The 21165-nt window shown below is 41.1% G+C and overlaps 1 protein-coding gene and 1 long non-coding RNA gene across 4 annotated transcripts in view; one reads left to right on the top strand and one right to left on the bottom strand.

Moving 5' to 3' along the window:
* Positions 1–2103: 2103 nt before the first annotated feature.
* On the bottom strand, positions 2104–20059 carry LOC129526643 (uncharacterized). Its single transcript, XR_008671351.2, has 3 exons — positions 19948–20059; positions 4599–4722; positions 2104–4172 (listed from the first exon to the last, which is right to left on the bottom strand). It is a non-coding gene; the product is annotated as an uncharacterized lncRNA (long non-coding RNA).
* DLGAP5 (DLG associated protein 5) overlaps positions 20006–21165 on the top strand; it is a 43760-nt gene continuing 42600 nt past the window's right edge. Inside the window, exon 1 of one of the 3 annotated variants that reach the window (XM_055361423.2) lies at positions 20006–20288. The gene's annotated coding sequence lies outside the window, so the exon portion shown is untranslated. The remainder of the gene's footprint in view (positions 20289–21165) is intronic. The other 2 variants (XM_004055202.4, XM_019009889.3) reach the window with 2 other exon arrangements.

The following is a 21165-nucleotide window of genomic DNA, read 5'->3' as shown; positions in this document are numbered from 1 at the left end:
AAATGTGAAATCACTACTTTGTATCTGTTTAGAATACACAGTATTGTTGTCTTTTGTAGCACTGGGTACCATCTGTCAGTGTTATTTTCCTTTCTGCTTTGTGAAGAGAATGGGGTAGTTAAATAGCTTCAGAAATCCAGGAGTATCTTATTATTCTGTTTTGGACACAGCTTCAGCACTGGGTTTGCATCTCCATTTATATATCATGGTCTACTATACAACAGCCTATGTTAATTTTCCTTGCATTTTAGGTTGGCAGATATTTCAAGTATTATTAGCCACTAGCTGTAAAATGTCTTGAGGCTGGTAATGTATAGAAAGCATGAGAATAGGCCTGATGGGCTCGCTCATGCCTGTAGCCCCATCACTCTGGGAGGCCAAGGTAGGTGGATTGCCTGAGCTCAGGAGTTCAAGATCAACCTGGGCAACATGGCAAAACCCCCCAAAAAAAAAAAGGGAGAAAGAAAGGAAGAAAGGAGGAAAGAGAAAGAAAGAAAGAAAGAAAGAAAGAAAGAAAGAAAGAAAGAAAGAAAGAAAGAAAGAATAAAATCACATGCAACTAGTTTATTCAAATCTTTGAACTTACTGGTATATTTTCATTATAAACTGTATTCTGACTATAAATTACTGTAATTCCCTTTAGAATTATGAGAATCTATAACAGCTACATAACAATAACAATATATCTTAAATTGTACACTGGATTTTTTTTTTTTTGAGACGGAGTCTTGCTGTGTAGCCCAGGCTGGAGTACAGTGGCGCGATCTCGGCTCACTGCAAGCTCTGCCTCCTGGGTTCACACCATTCTCCTGCCTCAGCCTCCCGAGTAGCTGGGACTACAGGCGCCCGCCACCACGCCCACCTAATTTTTTGTATTTTTAGTACAGATGTGGTTTCACCATGTTAGCCAGGATGGTCTCGATCTCCTGATCTCGTGATCCACCCACCTCGGCCTCCCAAAGTGCTGGGATTACAGGCATGAGCCACCGCGCCTGGCTGTATGCTGAAATTTTTTAATGCTCATTGGGGATACATTATTCAAATACATCTTTCCAGTATTTTACATTTTCAGGATAGGGAAAAAAGAGAACCCAAGCATTGATAGCTTAATGAATATATATATATATATATTCATTATATATATATATAAAAATAAATTTTTTTTTCTTTGAGATGGAGTTTCGCTCTTTTGCCCAGGCTGGAGTACAATGGTGCAATGTCAGCTCACTGCAATGTCCACCTCCCCAGTTCAAGCGATTCTTCTGCCTCAGCCTCCCAAGTAGCTGGGACTACAGGTGCATGCCACCACTCCTGGCCAATTTTTTGTATTTTTTTTTTTTTTTTAGTAGAGACAGTGTTTCACCGTGTTAGCCAGGATGGTCTCAATCTCCTGACCTCATGATCCACCCTCTTTGGTCTCCCAAAGTGCTGGGATTACAGATGTGCACCACCATGCCCGGCCAGCTTAATGAATACTAAGGAAAATTATAAAAAGGAATAAATGATTTAGTGTGCACATATAATGCACGTTGAAGACCCAGAGAGGGAAGAAATAAATGGATGGGCCACTAAATTAAGTTTTATTCCTATAGATGCAGAGCTTATTATTAAGAATCTCTCATAGGAAAGGTTCTAGGTCAAGCTGCAGTAGACTGTACACACATGATTAATTCTATACCTCCCACGGAAACGTCAAGACAGTTTTTTGTTTGTTGATTTGTTTTGCTGTTTCTCCAAAATTTTATTTTAATTTAAATTACAGGATCAGCCAGATATTCTGGTAAGAAATTCACTTTTCCTCAGGAGAAAGAAAATGCTTTCATGGCATTGTTAACAAATGTATACATCTCCACTTTTGTAAGGGTTAAAAGTCACATTAAATAACCAAGACAATTTTTTTTAAAAGCACAGACACATAACAGTGGAAAACGATTAGAGTATCATCAATATATCAGAAATGTTGATAACTATGTGGAAAGAAAAACACAGATAGGTTTGAATTTCCAGAAAAATCAAAAGGGAAAAAATTGCATCTCAGAACACCAAAGACAAGCCAGGTTCTTTCCAAGAAAGCCTCAGATAAGCTCCAGGTTCAGCATCAGCAAATTCAAAGGGAGAAGTGGGCTGTAAGAGAATTGGGGCCTGAGAGAAAAATGAAAGCCAGCCTGAGAGAAAAATGAAAGCCAGACTTAGAATAATTGCAGAATCTGGGCCAGAAAAAAAAAAAAGAAAAGAAAGACTTAAACTAGAGGCCAGGTGCAGTGGCTCACATCCGTAATCCCAGCACTTTGGGAGGCCAAGGCAGGCGGATCACTTGAGGTCAGGAATTCAAGACCAGCCTGGCCAACATGGTGAAACCCTGTCTCTACTAAAAATACAAGAAATTAGCCAGGCATGGTGGTGCGGGCCTGTAGTCCCAGCTACTCAGGAGGCTGAGGCGCAAGAATCGTTTGAATCCGGAGGCAGAGGTTGCAGTGAGCTGAGATTGCGCCACTGCACTCCAGCCTGGGCAACAGAGGGAGACTCCACCTCAAAAAAAAAAAAAAAAAAGAAAGGAAAAAAGAAAAAAGCATTAAACTAGATAGTCACAATGAAGTTATAACATCTATACACCGGCCGGGCGCGGTGGCTCACGCCTGTAATCCCAACGCTTTGGGAGGCTGAGGCGGGCGGATCACAACGTCAGGAGATCGAGACCATCCTGGCTAACGCGGTGAAACCCCGTCTCTACTAAAAATACAAAAAATTAGGTGGGCGTGGTGGTGGGTGCCTGTAGTCCCAGCTACTCGGGAGGCTGAGGCAGGAGAATGGCGTCAACCCGGGAGGCGGAGCTTGCAGTGAGCCGAGATCGCGCCACTGCACTCCAGCCTGGGCGACAGAGCAAGACTCCGTCTCAAAAAAAAAAAAAAAAATCTATACACCAAATAACAGCATCAACACTCAGAGCAAAAACTGTAGGAGTTACAAGGAGAACTAGAAATACCCTAGAGGTAGACTTCAATTAACCCCCCTTAATCAATGTTACAGCAGTGGACAAAAAGTAGGTGAGAATATAGGAAAAAAAGAGTAATATCTTCAAAGGTCTAAGGAAAAAATTTTTGGAACTCAGCATTATTATTAACTAAGCATGAGGACAAGACAAAGACATTTCGGAAGTAAAAAAAAATACCATTTAAGCTCCCTATATGAAAAAGCATGACTTGAGGAAGTTCTTCAGTGCAAAAGAAGGAATCTAAGGCATCAGATTATGCGATTATGCTGGCAGCTAAGTAGAACCAGAAACGAAGGAAAGATTTCAGCAGCAAAGTTTTAATGTCATAAGATTAAGTTATTTCCTTCTAGCTTAGTCCAATCACGATATTTGTTTATAGTGAATAATACTTATGCAATCATATTATCATAAGTGCTATCTATTGATTTTCAATTTCAGGTATAACAACACCCAAAGCTCAGGATATTTAATAATTATATTAAAGAATCGCATGTAAAATCTCAACAAATTCAAGTGTGCAAGAAATACCACCTTATTTTTTATACTTCAACTTAATTTCTGCATCTAGGAAATATCTTCTTTCTCCCCATACCTCCCTCATAGGTCCTGCTTGATGGGAAATGTAATCACAGACATTCCTGGGGTTACTCTGCCCTCCCTTGGTCTGGTCAATGGCACACAGTTACAAAAGCATCAGAGAAAAGGGAGACCCTCCCATCATGAGTGATCTCTGTACCCAGGTAACAGAGCCTTCATGAATGATTGTTTCCCATGCTGCAAATCTTTGCTCTTTTGGGACTTTTGTGGCCCTATGTGGGGCATGAGAGTCTTAGCTAAGCTTGGGAACCCTGTACTAGGGTCCTTCCCTCCCCAGATATCTAACACATCTAACCCTTCTGAGCCTCCTCCTTGGAGCTCCACCATGGAGCAATGTTTGAATCCTGTATACCTTTTCACCACCACCCACCCTCATGGAATCTCTAGGGGAGAAGCCTCTCCCCACCTCCTGTATCTCCCAGTCACCACGCTGCTTCCCTTCAATCCTGCGCTTCTCAGTGAATTTAGTTTTACAGAAAACAAAATCCAGGAAAAATCGCACAGACTAATTCCACTTTCCTCCCTGTCCCATACCTACCTGATATGATAAAATTCAGAGGCTGTTACTTGCTTGAATGGAGAACTGGAAAGGGAGAAATACAAATATCATAAATATTATTCAGACACATATTAATATAACTAAAAAAATTGAGAAGCAGATGGAAGAGAAGTAGAAAGAAAGACAGTATTTTTATCTTTCATTGTGGTTATTCAATCCATATTAAATTTGATAAAGAATTAAACATTTTAATACATTGTTTAAAGTGAATAAAGCAACATTTAAACATTTAAATACATTGTTTAAAGTGAATAAAGCAACATTTAAACATTTAAATACATTGTTTAAAGTGAATAAAGCCACATACAATGGCTCACATCTGTAATCCCAGCACTTTGGGAGGCTGAGGCAGGATTGCTGGGGCCAGGAGTTTGAGACCAGCCCAGGCAACATAGTAAGACTCTGTCTCTACAAAAAAATTAAAAATTAGCTGGGTGTGGTGGTACGCACCTGTAGTCCCAGCTACTTAGGAGGTTGAGTTGGAAGGATCACTTGAGCCCAGGAGTTTGACGCTGCAGTGAGCCATGGTTGTGCCACTGCACTTCAGCCTGGGTGACGAAGCAAGACCCTGTCTCTGAAAAAAAAAAAAAGAAAAAGAAGAAAAATATAAACTATAAATAAGTCCACAGGTGGAGGGGTAGGTAGGTCATGATAAATTCTTAATCTTTCATAGTAGAAAATCAACAGATTTTGCGTAAACTTGATAAATCTTGAAGTAGATAAGTATGGTTAAACTAAAAGCAGAAACTTAGCAGGGGTGATTTCTGGGAAGTGAATTAAGGATTGGGGAGGAGATAGTTGAGCAGAGGAGGGAGATTTTATTTTTCACTTCAAGTTTTTTATCCTTATCTTTATATTATGCAAATGTAATACTTTTCTAACAACAATTAGTTTAATTAAAAATAAATAACACTACCTCCTTTTCAACACACTACCTCATAAATATTTATAAGATATAGTTAATAAACATTTCATGTTAAAATATGCCCACGGGCAGTAGATCTTGGCTTTCGTGAAACAGAGTAGCAAACATAAGAAGCCATGTTTGCTTGCCAGCATAATTTTGCAGTCACCCTGACTCTGTTAAAAATGCAGCTCTCCAAAGAATGCCTTAAAGATGATAAATGGGATACAGCACATAGCTCCCCAGTCTCTTGCCTGAGATACTACACTCCTTAAAAGATAAATGACCTTGGTCCTTGCCTTTTCTGACACATAAGACAAAGCCTGCCAAGGTGTTGCAAGATTATGCCCCTGCAAACTGGAACCAAAGGTACTCTTGCATTCAAGCTTTACTGCAATTTTTTTTACACTGTATTTTTACTGCTTGTATAAAAACTGAACTGAAGTGCTGCATTGGAGTAGTATGACAGACATTCTCTAGGAAACTCTCCCGGGTTATAATCCTCAGTGAGACTTCTGAATAAAACTGACTATAACTCTTTAAAGGTCTGATTTGTCTTAATTTTATAATTTTAAAATTTACTATTAAATTCCTTTCCATAATGTAAGCATCTGCTAAAATGTTCACATTTTAAATAAATCCTTAACTTTATACAGATGAACAAGTAATTTACCCAAGAAGAAACACTTGGAAAATAACTAGAAGGAAACAGTAACAAAAAATAACTAGTGACAAAGCAACATATATATTATTTTGTCACTCTTTTTTTTTTTTCTTTTTTTTTTTTGAGACAGGGCCTCACTCTGTCATTCATGCTGGATCACTGCAGCCTCAATCTCCTGGGCTCAAGTGATTCTCCCTCCAGTACAACTGGCTAAATTTTAATTTTCATAGAGATGGGGTCTCACTACATTGCCCAGGCTGGTCTTGAACTCCTGGGCTCAAGTGATCCTCCTGCCTCAGCCTCCCAAGGTTCTGTGATTACAAGTATGAGCCACTGTACCTGGCCTGATGAAGCAATAGTAATGAGCACGATTTTTTTCAGAAAATGAAATTATTCAAACCTTTCATTATCAGAATCACAAAAATAATCATGTCATTTGATCTAGTAAAACTATTTTTAGGAATATATTCCAGGCTGGGCACAGTGGTTCATACCTATAAATCCCAGCATTTTTGGATGTCAAGGTGGGAAGATCACTTGAGCCCAGGAGTTTGAGACCAGTCTGGGCAACATAGTGAGACCCCATCTCTATAGAATTTTTTTTTTTAATTGGCCAGGAGTGGTGGCACTTGCCCATGGTCTCCACTACTCAGGAGGCTGATGTGGGAGGATCACTTGAGCCCAGAGGTTTGAGGCTGCAGTGAGCTATGATTGCACCACTGCACTCAGCCCGGATGACAGAGTGAGACCCTGTCTTGAAAATAATAACAATAATATATTCCAACATTTTGCTAAAATAAATCACAGTTCCTATATGTAATCTCTATCAATGTATATTACATGTAATCTAAACTTTATGTAGCAAATTTGTGTAAATCATAAATCTTGAATAAAAGAATGTATAAGATACTATAATCATTAACCACACAGGCGTAGCAGACTTATGGCAGGATAAATTTCATCCCTAGCTCTCATTCTTCTCCCTTGTAAAATATTTACTTATCCATTGAATACTAGTTATGTTCCAGAGAAATGTATCTTCAGTTATCTATATTAGATATCAAACTTCCATCTGTAATATTAACTGCGCTCTCTCATTTCCCCACTCCGTTGGTGTTCCTTTTTATCTTTCTTTTGTGCAAATGTTTCCCTCTTTTTTTTTTTTTTTTTTTTTTGAGACAGAGAGTCTCACTCTGTTGCCCAGGCTGGAGTGCAGTGGCATGATCTCAGCTCACTGCAATCTCTGCCTCCTGGGTTCAAGTGATTCTCCTGCCTCAGCCTCTGGAGTAGCTGAGATTACAGGCGTGTGCCAACACATCTAATTTTTGTGTTTTTTGTAGAGACGGGTTTTCACCATGTTGGCCAGGATGGTCTCAAACTCCTGACCTCAAGTGATCCTCCCACCTCAGCCTCTCAAATGCTGGGATTACAGGCATGAGCCACCGCGTCTGGCCATTTTTCTTATTTTATATAAATATATATATAGTTTGAATTTTTCTATTTTGTTGTCAATGATTTTCTTTAATGTTTTTATAATTTCTAAATTATCTGATTCCTTTTTACTCAGTTATTCCCCATCTGGGGTTCTCTCTTGAAAAATGATCAGAAACTTGGACACCCTGAAAGGGATCACAGTTAGGTGGAGATGGTAGTGGTGAGGAGGGAAGTGGGGATTCACTTTCTAACGTATACATTTTGCATTGTTTGCCAGGTGTTTTTACTTCTTTCCGTTTTTAAAAATTGTTTTTTTTTTGTTGTTGGTTTTTGTTTGTTTTTTGAGACAGGGTCTCACTCCCATCACCTAGGCTGGAATGCAGTGGCTTGATGACAGCTCACTGCAGCCTCAACTTTCTGACTCAAGTGATCCTCCCACCTCAGCCTCCTGAGTAGCTGGGACTACAAGTACATGCCATCATGTCTGGCTAAGTTTTGTATTTTTTGTAGAGAGAGGATTTTGCCATGTTGCCAGGCTGGCCTCGAACTCCGAGGCTCAAGCAATCCTCCCGCCTTGGCCTCCCAAAGTGCGGGATTATAGGTGTAACCCACCATGCCCAGCCTAAAAATAGTTTTTTAAAAAATTACAGTACTCCCCTCCCTCATTATAAAGACTTTAAAAATGAGGAAATACTTTAGTGATATAAAAAAGAAGCCTCAACAAAAATCAACATTTTAAAGTATGTTAATTAGAGGATTATTTGTAATAGGAAAATGTAAAATAGCTAACAAAAAGAGATTGATTTGTAATATATAATATGTTTAAAACAACAAATTGGACAGATGTTAAAGAAAATGATGTTAACAAAATATTTTTTCAATAACTGGAAAATGTAATATTTAATTCATTCATTGAGGACTTATAATTAGATTCAGCTATTTGCAGTCATTTTTAAGCTATTATTTATTGTACAAAAACCATTATTAGAACACAAAGTAGAAATTAAAATACAAGAAAGGTTCATACAGTTGTGTCACATCACATGGTAAGTTCCAGGCTTTGTCAGCACATGCACATAACTTTTAAATAATTGTCATTTAACAACTTTGTGCTTACATATTTTCAGAGGTGTTTTAGGAGGTGTGAGCTTAAATTTTAGAGATTTTCAATTAAGAAGGGTTTTTAATCATTTTATGGGAGTTTACAGCATCATAAAAATATTTGTCACTTTATGTAAAACATCTACATAATAAAAATATCAATCAGCATATTTATTGCATTTCTGCTATGCTTTCTCAGATGGTTCCTAAGGGAAGAATTATTAACAGCCTTTGATGACTGGTGGAAGAAAGCAGCAATAAATGGATGAATAAAGAAAACTTTGGATGAGTTCTACTTTGTTAAAATCTCAAAAGGAACATGTAGTGGGGAAAAAAGCTGATTCAAAGCAATGGCTCACAATGTTGCGAATTAAGTGAAACCTTATCCATGTTTTAAGCAAGTGGTACTGACTAGGAAACATCTTTTTTTGAGACAGGATCTCGCTTTATCACCCAGGCTGGAGTGCAGTGGTGCAATCATGGCTCTCTCCACCCTCAACCTCCTGGGCTCAAGCCATCCTCCCACTTCAGCCTCCTGAGTGGCTGGGACTATAGATGCACACCGACATGCCTAAGTTTTTTGCACTTTTTTTGGTAGAGACAAGGTTTTGCCACGTTGCCCAGACTGGTCTTGAACTCCTGACTCAAGCAGTCTGCTGCCTTGAGCTCCCAAAGTGCCGGGATTATAGGCATGAGCCACCACACCTGATGGGAAACATGTTTTGTTTTCTTCATAGACTCCACCAGTTTATAGTTGTGATCAATTACATTAAAATTTTTCATTCATACTAATTGTGTGTGTGTGTGTGTGTGTGTGTGTGTGTGTGTGTGTGTGTGTGTGTGTGTGTGTGTATGTGTAGAGATGGCATTTTGCCATGTTGCCTGGGCTGGTCTAGAACCCCTGAGCTCAAGTGATCCTCCTGCCTTGGCCTCCCAAAGTGCTAGGATTACAGGGATGCACCACTGTGCCCGGCCATTCTTACTAATTGTTGACAGCAAAACTTCTTGCTCTTTATTTTTCAACATTTTAATTAAAATGCATATAGTTTCTTTTCTTTTTCTTTCTTTCTTTCTTCTTTTTTTGTTCTTTCTACTCTCCTGTTAACTCACAAAACAACGTAGAGTTTCTATTGGTAATAATTCAAGGACATTGTTGTTATTGTTGTTGTTGAAAATCTTTATTTTCCAGATGAGGAAACCAAAGCTCAGGAAAGATTAAGTCACCTGCCCAAGGCCACATAGATTAAAACGTGGCAAGATTGGTATTTGAACCAGTCTCTGGGGCCCAAGCCCACACCCTCTCCACACTAATTTTCACAACAATCTGATAAAGTAGATGTTGATATGATCTGCACCTTACAGATGAAGTTTGAGAACAAGATTTGAACAGCTCCACGACTATAGCTCAGGGTGGACAAACTAAAACTCCACTCTCAACCTTTATGTTATCAGTATTTCTTGAATGAATGAATGAATGAATGAATGAATCCTTTTGCTCCTTTTGTAACCAAAAGACAGACTCAGTCACTCACCACTTGCTGAGTCCAATTAAGAGTGAGGCCTGTTATAAAGAAAGTGACCTTTGTTCCAAAGCTAGCTTAGTGGAAGTAGTACAGGCTCTTGCTTTTAAGGGTACCGCTTTGCTTTTGGAGCAGAAAGCAGGCACTTTCTTTTTTTCTTTCTTTCTTTTTTTTTTTTTTGAGATGGAGTCTCGCTTTTGTCACCCAGGCTGGAGTGCAATGGCACGATCTTGGCTCACGGCACCCTCCGCTGCCCGGGTTCAAGCAGTTCTCCTGTCTCCGCCTCCCGAGTAGCTGGCACTATAGGCGCCCACTACCACGCCCAGCTAATTATTGTATTTTTAGTAGAGATGGGGTTTCACCATATTAGTCAGGCTGGTCTCAAACTCCTGACGTCAGGTGATCTGCCTGCTTTGGCCTCCCAAAGTGCTGTGATTACAGGCGTGAGCCACTGCCCCCGGCCGGAAGCAGGCACTTTTAAAGAGGGACTTGCCATGAATGGCATGCAGAGAGGAAAATGCAGATGGGAATCTGCATAGCTTGATTTGGTGCCTCCACTGCTGTGGGCAGTGGAGCTGGTGCCTTTTGTGGGCAGAACTAGGTTGTAAAATGGCTGAAACTCTCCAGGTGGGAGAGAGTTTCATAGTAGGCATACTTTGGATTGTAGATTGACTGTTGTCTCTTGAGGGAATCTCCTGGTGGGAGTTCTGCTCTGAAGCTTCTAAGGACGTAGTTAGATGACCTTGCCCTGTAGGGAGCATCTGGTGCAGGGGAGGTAAAAAATTATAATTACATGTATAAAGAGCTATGTAGGAAGTGGAGCACAGGGGAAAAGAAGGAAACAGAAAAAAATAATTAAAAAATAACTCATTTTGTATCTCTTAGCAAATGGGGGTACTCAGTTATACTTTTGGCTCCAACTTCAAGATTTTAAGACAAGTACCAATTTTACTCCATTTCAGTATGTTTACAGATAGAACCCATCAGATGAAGACCACCAGGAACACACTTGTAGTTAACGTTTGGTTTGTTTATTTGCTGTCCTGGGGTTTCTGGGCAAGAGAGACTTGGGAGAGGCTTATCATGGGGTTTGGGCTTGTGCCGAATGATTCGGACGAGGGACCGGGAGAAGTAGGGGTCAGCTCTGGAATGGTGCTGTCATGAAGCAGGGGCAGTTTAGCAATTGAGAGTTCTCAATAATCTTTGTTCTGGAGCTGACAGGAACAAAGCAGAACTGGGGATGTCACTGGTAAAAGAGCAGTAGTCACTCAAAAGGAGAGGGGCTGTATAGCCCAAGAAGAAACATTGTTTACATGGCCTTGGCCTCCTCTCATTAGAAACATTTTTTTTTTTTAGGTTCTGTTAGGAACATGCTAGCCTGATTACCTGTTTCCTTGGAAACTACAGTTTAAAAACCTTTTATCTGAAGCTCTGGGTTGGAAATTGAGGCAACTCTCCTATGTCAAAGTGACCCATATGGCTCAGATCTTTCAAGTAGGAGTGAGATATTTCATTCTCATTGATATAATTTCAAACAGCAAAGCTTCTCATAAATTATGATGTTTTCCAATGGAAATGTAATGTGAACCATCCACATAATTTAAATGTTTCTAATAGACACATTAAAAAGTAAATAGAAACAGGTGAAATTAATTTTAGTAATACATTTTAACTCAATATATTCCCAATATTCAACATGAAATCAATATGAAAATATTAAATTACTTTCTTATTTTTTTTTTTGGTACCAAGTCTCAGATATCCAGTATACAGCTGGGCACAGTGGATCATGCTTGTAATCCCAGCACTTTGGGAAGCCGAAGCAGGAGGATCAAGGCTAGGAGTTCGAGACCAGCCTGTGCAACATAGTATGACCTTGTCTCTAAAAAAAGAAAAAAAGAAAAAGAAAAAAAAAATAAATCCGGTATAGCAGATACCAATTTGGGCTTTAGATTTTCATTGGAAATACTTGCTTTGTATTTAGAAAATTTGCAGTTGAAAAAGTGAATTTACAGTTGGAAAGGTAGATTTACATACTCCAGTTGTTCCAACATATTCAAGAGTTTTCCAATAACTGAATTTAAAACACATACCAGTTTTATATTTAAATTTAAATGACAGCTGACCCTCAAATAACATGGGTTTGAACTGCCCCACCCCCTTATACATGGATTGTCTTCTGCTTTGGCATCTCTGGACAGCAAGACCAACCCCTCCTCTTCAGCCTACTCAGTGTGAAGATGAAAAGGATGAAGATCTTTACGATGACCCACTTTCACTTAATGAATAGTAAATATATTTTCTTAATAACATTTTCTTTCTCTAGCTTACTTAACTGCAAGAATATAGCAAATAATGCCTGTAACAGGGGAGGCTAAGGCAGCATGATCGGTTGAGCCCAGGAGATTGAGGCTGCAGCAAGCTATGATCACATCAGTGCATTGCAGCCTGGGCTATGGAGCGAGACTCTGTCTCTAAAATAAATAAATAAGTAAACAAATAAAACATAGGAAATATGTGTCAATTCACTGTTTATCAGTAAGGCTTCTGGTCAACAGTAGGCTATTAGTAGTTAAGTTTTAGGGAAGTCACGAGTTATACTCGAATTTTCTACTGCCTGAAACACACCTCATCTTCGTGTTGTTCAAGGTCAACTATACTGAAAGTAAAATGTAAAATTCAGTTCCTCAGTCACTCTAGGCACAATTCAGGTGCTCAATAGCTATGTGGCTGGTGGCAACCATGTTGGATGGCTCAGGTCTGTGATTTGAGAGAACAAGTTTTCTCATCAACTGCCCTTGATGTCTAAAAACCAGACTTTGCAGGTCCATACTATCTTTAGTTCTCTTTCTCCTACCTTACCTTTTTTGTAGCCATAAATTCTCTGCCACATTACATGAACTCTCAATTTTATTATATTTCATTTTTTCTTTTCAGCTTGAAGCTCAGGGCTGCTGTCCAGGCCTGTTCACTCCCCTGTCAAGGGATTGTATCATCATTGCGAAACAAGCATATAATCTTCTATGACTTCCAAGTACATACATAATGGCACAAAGGAATTATAGTTTTTCAGAGCTCTTCCCTGAAACCAGATGCGATGACAAGTAAGATACATTACAAGTTTCTTGATACAAAAATAACGAGGTTCCTCAAGTTAACAGTAAAGAACTTTGGCAGACTACAGACAATGCTCCTGCCTGCATCAATAGTTTAAAATAGGGTTCTCTGTGCCCAGTTCCAGAGACAAAACATGTTTGTGCCCAATGATGATCTAACAAAGGGAAAAGTGTACCCATATTCATGATTCAGTTCTGCCATTAACTAATTATGAATCAATGGGTAAATAATTTAAATCAGTATGTTTTCGAAAGGTGTACACTGATACTTGCTTCAGTATTGTGAGAGAATTTTTAATCTATAGAATAAAAGAAATCTGGCCAGGCACAGTGGCTCACACCTGTAATCCCAGCACTTTGGGAGGCCAAGGCAGGAGGATTTCTTGAGCCCAAGAGTTTGAGACCAGCCTAGGCAATGTAGTGGGACCTCATCTCTACAAAAAAGTTTTAAAAAAATCAGCCGAGCATGGTAGCACATGCCTATAGTCCCAGCTACTTGGGAGGCTGAGGTGGGAGGATTGCTTGAGCCTAGGAGACAGAAGTTTCAGTGAGCCAGGATTGCACCACTGCACTCCCAACATGGGCAACAGAGCAAGACTCTGTCTCAAAAAAAAAATTTTTTTTAAGAATAAAAAAATCAAAGAGAAGCAAAGTGATATAATCATTTTAAAAGGGAGCTTGTTGTTCTAGTAAGAGCATAAATAAACAATGAAGAGTTATCCCTCCTCAGAGAGATGTGGATTCAAATTAGGAGCCAAGTAGTCAAGACACCAAGATGTAGCTAGGGCCACTGTTTAAAGTGAGAGTTGGAGTTTAAAACCAGCTACTATAGCAGTACTGCTGACTCTGCAATGCACTGTTTTGTTAGATTATGATTGGATTAATATGTGTATATTAGATTCATTCTGTAGAACTTTTGTGTAAAGTTACTTTTTTTATATAGCATGTATTCCCATGAAGAGAAAAAAAATGCAAGCCCAAGGATTTTCACACTCAAAAAGGAACATTCTAACTTTATCAATGTGCCTCCTAAGTTAGTTCATTTCCCTATTCAAAGCTGCAAGAAAATGTCATCAAATAGTCAATACAAAGGCTCTTTGCATGTTCAACAGTAAATAACTGTAGGCTCATATTGAAATATGCTGGCATGGGCACGGTGGCTCACGCCTGTAATCCCGGCACTTTGGGAGGCTGAGGCGGGTGGATTACGAGGTCAGGAGATCAAGACCATCCTGGCTAACACAGTGAAACCCCGTCTCTACTAAAAATACAAAAAATTAGCCAGGTGTGGTGGCAGACACCTGCAGTCCCAGCTACTCTGGAGGCTGAGGCAGGAGAATGGCGTGAACCCGGGAGGCAGAGCTTGCAGTGAGCCAAGATCGCGCCACTGCACTCCAGCCTGGGCGACAGAGCAAGATTCCGTCTCAAACAAAACAAAACAAAACAAAAGAAACAAAATATGCTGGCATACAGCACTCCATTTACTCCTATTTTACTGAGCAATATTACTGATCATAAAACTTGGATGTTTTGTTGTTAAACAATTTTATAATTGCAAAACATATTAGGTGCATATGGAAAAACTAGGAAAATATGTAACCATAAGAAGAAAATATAAATGACAAAATTATACTCTCTGGATCAAATAATTAATTAAATATTTTTTATTTGTCCACTTTCCTTGTGTGATCTTGAGTAGGTTGCTTTAAGGCAAGTTACTTGCCAGGCTTGGTGGTGTGCACCTGTAGTCCCAGCTACTCTAGAGGCTGAGGCAGGAGAATCACTTGAACCCAGGAGGCAGAGGTTGCAGTGAGCCGAGATCACGCTACTACACTCCAGCCTGGGCAGCAGAGCAAGACTCAAAGAATAAATAAATAAAATATAAATAAATAAATAAATAAATGACTCATGAATACTGCCATTGTTCCAGATAGCAGCAGAATCCTTTTCTGGGAATAATTATTTGGTGATTTTTATGGAGGATACAATTTGCTGGCATCCTAGTGAAACTGTACTCATTTTTAAAATGTTTAGTATACAATATAAAAGACTGCTAAGATTTGAAAGACTGAAAATTGTACATCGTTCAGAGGTTATCAGTGTTCATTAAAATGTCACTAATTTTATGTTTGTCATTAATATTAGGCATTCAATAAGCAGTTGCTAGTTGGCTGATCAAGCGACTGATCAGGTAACAGAGTTGATTAACAGTGAATGGGGTTATCATGGCTCCTCTGGACTTGAAACAAAAAAATTGCTTTCAACTTCACCATTAGAACTATTTGAGGGCAGGAACTGTATCTTCTTCAATTGTGCTTAAATACAGCACTTGGTACGTAGTAGGGCTCAATGCCATGTTGAATTAAGCTCCACAGAATGATTTAAATGATTTAACCACTTATCTAAGTTTCACAGGTTCTCTGATTTAAAAAACACAAGTAAGTAAATAAATACAAATTAATGCTACTTGGAAAAATGCTGATTTTAGTACTGTGGCAGGAAAACATATAAGATGAGTTATGAGCATCTTGTGGTATCAAAGAGTAAGGAAGTGCTAAAACAAATAAACAGAAACAAAAAACAACTGTACAATGATGGGAATATGTCAAAGTGATAGAGGAACAAACTGAAATAGCTGCCAATGGCTATAGCTGGAACAATTTGAGCAATAAAATAAAGTAGTATGGGAGTATAACACAAAGTATAAAATAAATATTCTAAGAATCCATCCTGATATAGGCAAATGATTAAATAAATAAGTAATGAGGGGAAAGGAAGCAAGATGGCGAAATAGAAGCCTACACCATTCATCTCTTACTGGAACATCAAATTTTAATGACTACCTGCACACAGAACCAAAAATCAGGTGAACAATCATGGTACCTGGTTTTGACTTCAAATTTCCAAAAGAGGCATTGAGGAAGGCAAGAGAAATAGTCTTGAATTGCTGACACCATCCCTCCCGCATCCTCCACCAGTGGCCATGTGGTGTGGAGAGAGAATCTGTGCACTTTGGGGAGGGAGAGCGCAGTGACTGATGGACTTCACATTATATTCAGTGCTGCCTTGTCACAGCAGAGTTAAAGCTGTGCTGGGTTCAGCCAGCACCCACGCATGGAGGGAGGATTTGGACCATCCCTAGCCAGAGGGCAATAGCCTAGCAATTGGAACTTGAGCTTCTCAGCAAGGCACACCACAGCAGGCTGAAGTGCTCTGGGGTCCTAGGTAAACCTGAAAGGCAGTCTGAACACAAGGACTGCAAGTCCTAGGCAACTCCTAATGCTAGGCTTGCCTTACAGCCAGTGAACTAGCATGGTAAGTGACCTAGAGTGACACCAGCTGGCACAGCTTGTGCCATACCTCCCCAAACCCCAGGCAGTGCAGCTCTCTGCAACAAAAGTGACTCCTTCTGCTTAAGTAGAGGAGAGTGAAGAGTAAAGAGGACTTTGTCTTGCATCTGGGATACCAGCTCAGCCACAGTACGATAGGACATTGAGTAGGGTGATGAGGCTCCCATCCCAGGCCCTAGCTCCTAGACAACATTTCTAGACACACCTTGGGCCAAAAGGGAACCTACTGCCTTGAAAGGAAGGACTCAGTCCTGGCAGGATTCATCAGGCCTTGGGCCCTGAATAGCAACAATACCAGGGAGTATGCTGTGGGCCTTGGGCTCTGAGATATGCTGGCTTCAGGGGTGACCCAGCACATTCCCAGCTGTGGTGGCTACAGTGGAAGACTCCTTCTATTTGAGAAAAGCAGAGGGAAACATAAAGGGGGCTTTGTCTTGCACCTTAGGTACCAGTTCAGCCACAGAGGGGTAGAGCACCAAGAGGGTTCTTGGGGGAGTCCTCGAGTCCAGGCTTAGGCTCTTGACAGCATTTCTGGATCTGCCCTGGGCCAGAGGGGAGCCCACTGCCCTGAAGGGTGAGTTCTAGGCCTGGCAGCATTCACCGCAAGCTGACAGAAGAATGCTTGAGCTTTATGTGATCATCAGCCGTGGCCTGGCAGAAACCCCCATGAACAGGTGGTGGTGGTGGCTATAGGAGAGGCTCCTCTGCCTGTGGAAAGGGAAGGGAAGAGTTGAAAGGGCTTTGTATTATGGTTTGAATGCCAGCTTAGCTACAGTAGAATAGAACATCAGGTAGGCCAGGCGCAGTGGCTCACACCTGTAATCCCAGCACTATGGGAGGCTGAAGTGGGTGGATCACGAGGTCAGGAGTTCAAGACCAGCCTGGCCAACATAGTGAAACCCTGTCTCTAATAAAAATACAAAAATTAGCCGGGCGTGGTGGCGGTCGCCTGTAATCCCAGCTACTCAGGAGACTGAGGCAGGAGAATCACTTGAATCTGGGAGGCAGAGGTTGTAGTGAGCCGAGATTGCGCCATTGTACTCCAGCCTGGGTGGCAGAGTGAGACTCCACCTCAAAAAAAAAAAAAAAAATAATAATAATAATAATAATAAAAACTAGAACTTCAGGTAAATTGCTAAGATTTCTGACTCCAATCCCTGGCTCCCAGACAGCCCAGCTCTGGGAACACCCGGGGCCTAGGGGAACTCACTGCCATGATAGGTGCTGGCTTAAGGTCTGATCCAGCACAGTCCCAGTGGTGGTGGCCACAGCGAGCTACCACCCTCAGTTCCAGCTGGCTCAGCAGAGAGAGACATTCCACTTATTTCGGAGCAAGTGAGTGAAAAGAACAAGAGTCTCTGCCTGTAATTCAGAGAATTCTTCCAGATCTTTGCCAAGACCATCAAGGTGGTACCTCTACAAGTCTGAAAAAACCACAGCATTATTAGGCTTGGGGCACAAGTCCCTTCAAACACCCTGAAAGCCTTCCCAAGAAGGACAGCCAAAAACAAGCCCAAATTGTGAAGACTACAATAAATACTTAATTTTTCAATGCCCACACACCAATGAACATCTACAAGCATTAACACCATCCAGGAAACATGATCTCATGAAATGAACTAAATAAGGAACCAGGGACCAATCCTGGAGAAACATAGATATAGGAACTTTCAGGCAGAGAATTCAAAGCAGCTGTTTTGAGGAAACTCAAAGAAAATCAACATAACACAGAGAAGGAATTCAGAATTCTATCAGATAAATTTAACAAAGAAGCTGAAATAATTTAAAAGAAGCAGAAATTCTAGGGTCAAAAAATATAATTGACACGCTGAAGAATGCATCAGAGTTTCTTAATAGCAGAATAGTTTTGTTTTTGGCTTTTTTTTTTTTTTTTTGAGACAGGTTCCTACTTTTTTGTCCAGGCTAGGGTACAGTGGTGCGATCATAGCTCACTGTAACCTCAAACTCCTGGGCTCCAGTGATGTTCCCACTTCAGCCTCCCAAGTAGTGGGACTAGAGATGTGTGCCACCATGCCCAGCTAATATTGTATTATTATTATTATTATTATTATTTGGTAGAGATGGGGTCTTGCTATGTTGCCAGTGCTGGACTTGAACTCCTGGCCTCAAGTGATTCTCCCATCTTGGCCTCCCAAAGTGCTGAAATTACAGGTATGAGCCACCATTCTCAGTCTCTTTTTTTTTTTTTTTTGAGATGGAGTCTCACTCTGTCACCCAGGCCAGAGTGGAGTGGCGCGATCTCAGCTCACTGCAACCTCCACCTCCTGGATTCAAGCGATTCTCCTGCCTCAGCCTCCTGAGTAGCTGGGACCACAGGCGCACACCACCACACCCGGCTAATTTTTGTATTTTTAGCAGAGACGGCGTTTCACCATATTGGCCAGGGTGATCTTGATCTCTTGACCTCGTGATCCCCCCGCCTTGACCTCCCAAAGTGCTGGGATTACAAGCGTAAGCCACAGTGCCTGGCCAGAAGGGTGAACATTAGAGACTGACAACCCCACATGCTGGAAAGCATGTGAAACAAGTGGAATTCTTATATGTGGCTTGTAGGAATTGTAAAATGGTACAACCACTTTGGAAAACTGCTTGGCAATTCCTTACAAAGTTAGACATGGGTGACGGCACCCACCTATAGTCCCAGCTATTCAAGAGGCCAAGGCTGCAATGAGCTATGATTGTGCCACTGCTCTCTAGCCTGGGGGACAGAGAGACCCTGCTTCTAAAAAAAAAAAATTTAAGTTAAACATACCCAGAATGACCCAGAAATTCCACTCCTGTATTTCCTCAAGATAAATAAAATATGCCCACAAGGACTTGTACGAGAATGGTTATAGCAACTTTGCTCATAATCACCAAAAATGGAAAGCAATACAAATCCATCAACTGGTGAATGCATAAAGTATTCAATGGAATGCCTCTCAATAACAAACACTACTAACTTCTGGTTCACGCAGACCCAAAAGAGTACCTATCACCTTCATTTTTATAGTGCTAGAAATAAGAGGAGTGGTTGCTGATGTGGTGGGAGATGGACAGGAAAGAAACAGGCCACTCTTCTGAGTGATGGAAATGCTCTACGTCCTGATTGGGTGGTAGTTACACAACTGTTTACATTTACCAAACTCATCAAATTGTCCACTGGGGGGAAAAAACTATTATTTTCACTGTACAAAAACTTCGCCTCAACAAAAAATGAACTAAAAAAGAAAAAAAAGGGGAGGGGGGCTGGCGACGTTGAAAAGTAACGCTAAACTATGTAAGGATTTGATAATTGGGGTAAGCCTTTTCTTTAAAACATCTAGTAAAGAAAACATTCCAAGAAGGTCTGCTAGATTTTGTGACTAAACAAGGACATTAAAAAGTGCTGAATCCAGCTTGTTCAACGTAGTGAGGCCCTGTCTCTACGGAATTTTTTTAAAGTTAGCCAGGCGTGGTGGTGCGCGCCTATAGTCCCAGCTACTCGGGAGGCTGAGGTGGGAGGATGGTTTGAACACAGCAGGTCAAGGCTGCAGTGAGCAGTGGTCGGTGCCCACTACACTCCAGCCTGAGGGACAGAGACCTTGCCTCAAAAAAAAAGAAAAGAAAAAAAAAAGCCCTGCGAGCTCTGGGGGAGATTTCCCGCAGCCCAGCTTTGCCAGGGACCCAGCATCACCCCTCGGGCTCCACCGCCCACTCCCGCCCTTCACCTGACGTGAGCGCCCCCACTGCTCCACGCCTTCTCATCCCGCGTCGCGGTCCCGCCTATTTTCCCCTCTCTCACCCATCTTTTGAACCGGCCCTTCACCTTTCAATCAATTCAAATGTCGCACGGAGCAAGCCAATCGCAAGCCTCGTTGAGTGGAAGGGGCGGGATCTTCCCCGGAAGTGTTGGTTAAAGCCCCTCCAATCAGAGGCTCGGTGCGGCAAGTTTGAATTTCGTGGAGGCTCGGGTTGTGAGGGTTCCTGCTTCGGAGTCGGCGGTGGTCGTCCAGACCTAGTGTTCTTTACTTTTTGTTTGGTTGAGGTTTCACGCTAGAAGCTGGCTCAGGTAGGTGGGTGCTGGAGAGCTGGACGGAGAACACTGGCCCGCTTCCGTTGAAGGTCTAGAAGGGTCTGAGGACCGGGGGCTGCGAGCGGGAGCAAGTCAGAGGCAGGCTCCTCTAGGACCGTGTTACCTGCCCTTCCCGAAGCTGATAATGCGAGCCTTTAGAAGAGTCCATATGTTTGCCGTGACCTCTGTAATAGTCAGCGTTTCACCACCGGGGCGTAATTGACCTTTGGGGGGAAACTGTTCTTCACTAGCTCCGACATTAAATTCCCCCGTAGCTCTTCCCAGGTCCCATGGCAACTAAAAACGCCCGGTTGAGAACCTGTAGCCAAGCAAGATTAACGCATTCTAGACTTTCAAGCTGGAGGAAACGCCACTCAGCCAAACAAAATTTAGGTGTGTGTGAAGAGCCATGGCTGCCTGGCTTGGGATCCCAGCTTCACCACCTTTTAGATATGCTAATGTGAGCAGTTAATTGACCTCATCTGTGTGAGAGCGATAATAGTTAACTACCTTTCAGGGTTATTCTGATAATTATACCTTTAATGTTGTCCTCGCTCGCTCTTTCTCTTGCTGTGGATAGTGCTATCCTGTATTTAATACATAAGTCTTAATTTTTCTTCAATCTTTAGCGAATTAATATTGCAGGAGATAAATAGTAGAAGACAGTTCTTTATGAAAAGCACAGTCCATTGTCACTTTCCTTGGGTCTTAGAGGAGAATGTTATTAGCATGCAGGTCAGACAGATTCTCGCTTTTTATATTTTGTCGATTGCTTAGAATCATGTAACAATGTATTGCATTACTTGTGCCAATTTTTCTATTATCTGGAGTTTTCTAGTGGATTTAGTTAATTCTTGTTGAAGAGTATACCATA

The sequence above is a fragment of the Gorilla gorilla genome, chromosome 15 (assembly GCF_029281585.2).
Source record: "Gorilla gorilla gorilla isolate KB3781 chromosome 15, NHGRI_mGorGor1-v2.1_pri, whole genome shotgun sequence".
In the NCBI taxonomy this organism is placed as follows: domain Eukaryota; kingdom Metazoa; phylum Chordata; class Mammalia; order Primates; family Hominidae; genus Gorilla; species Gorilla gorilla.
Note: the sequence above shows the minus strand (reverse complement) of the source record. Positions and strands in the feature narration are given on the sequence as shown.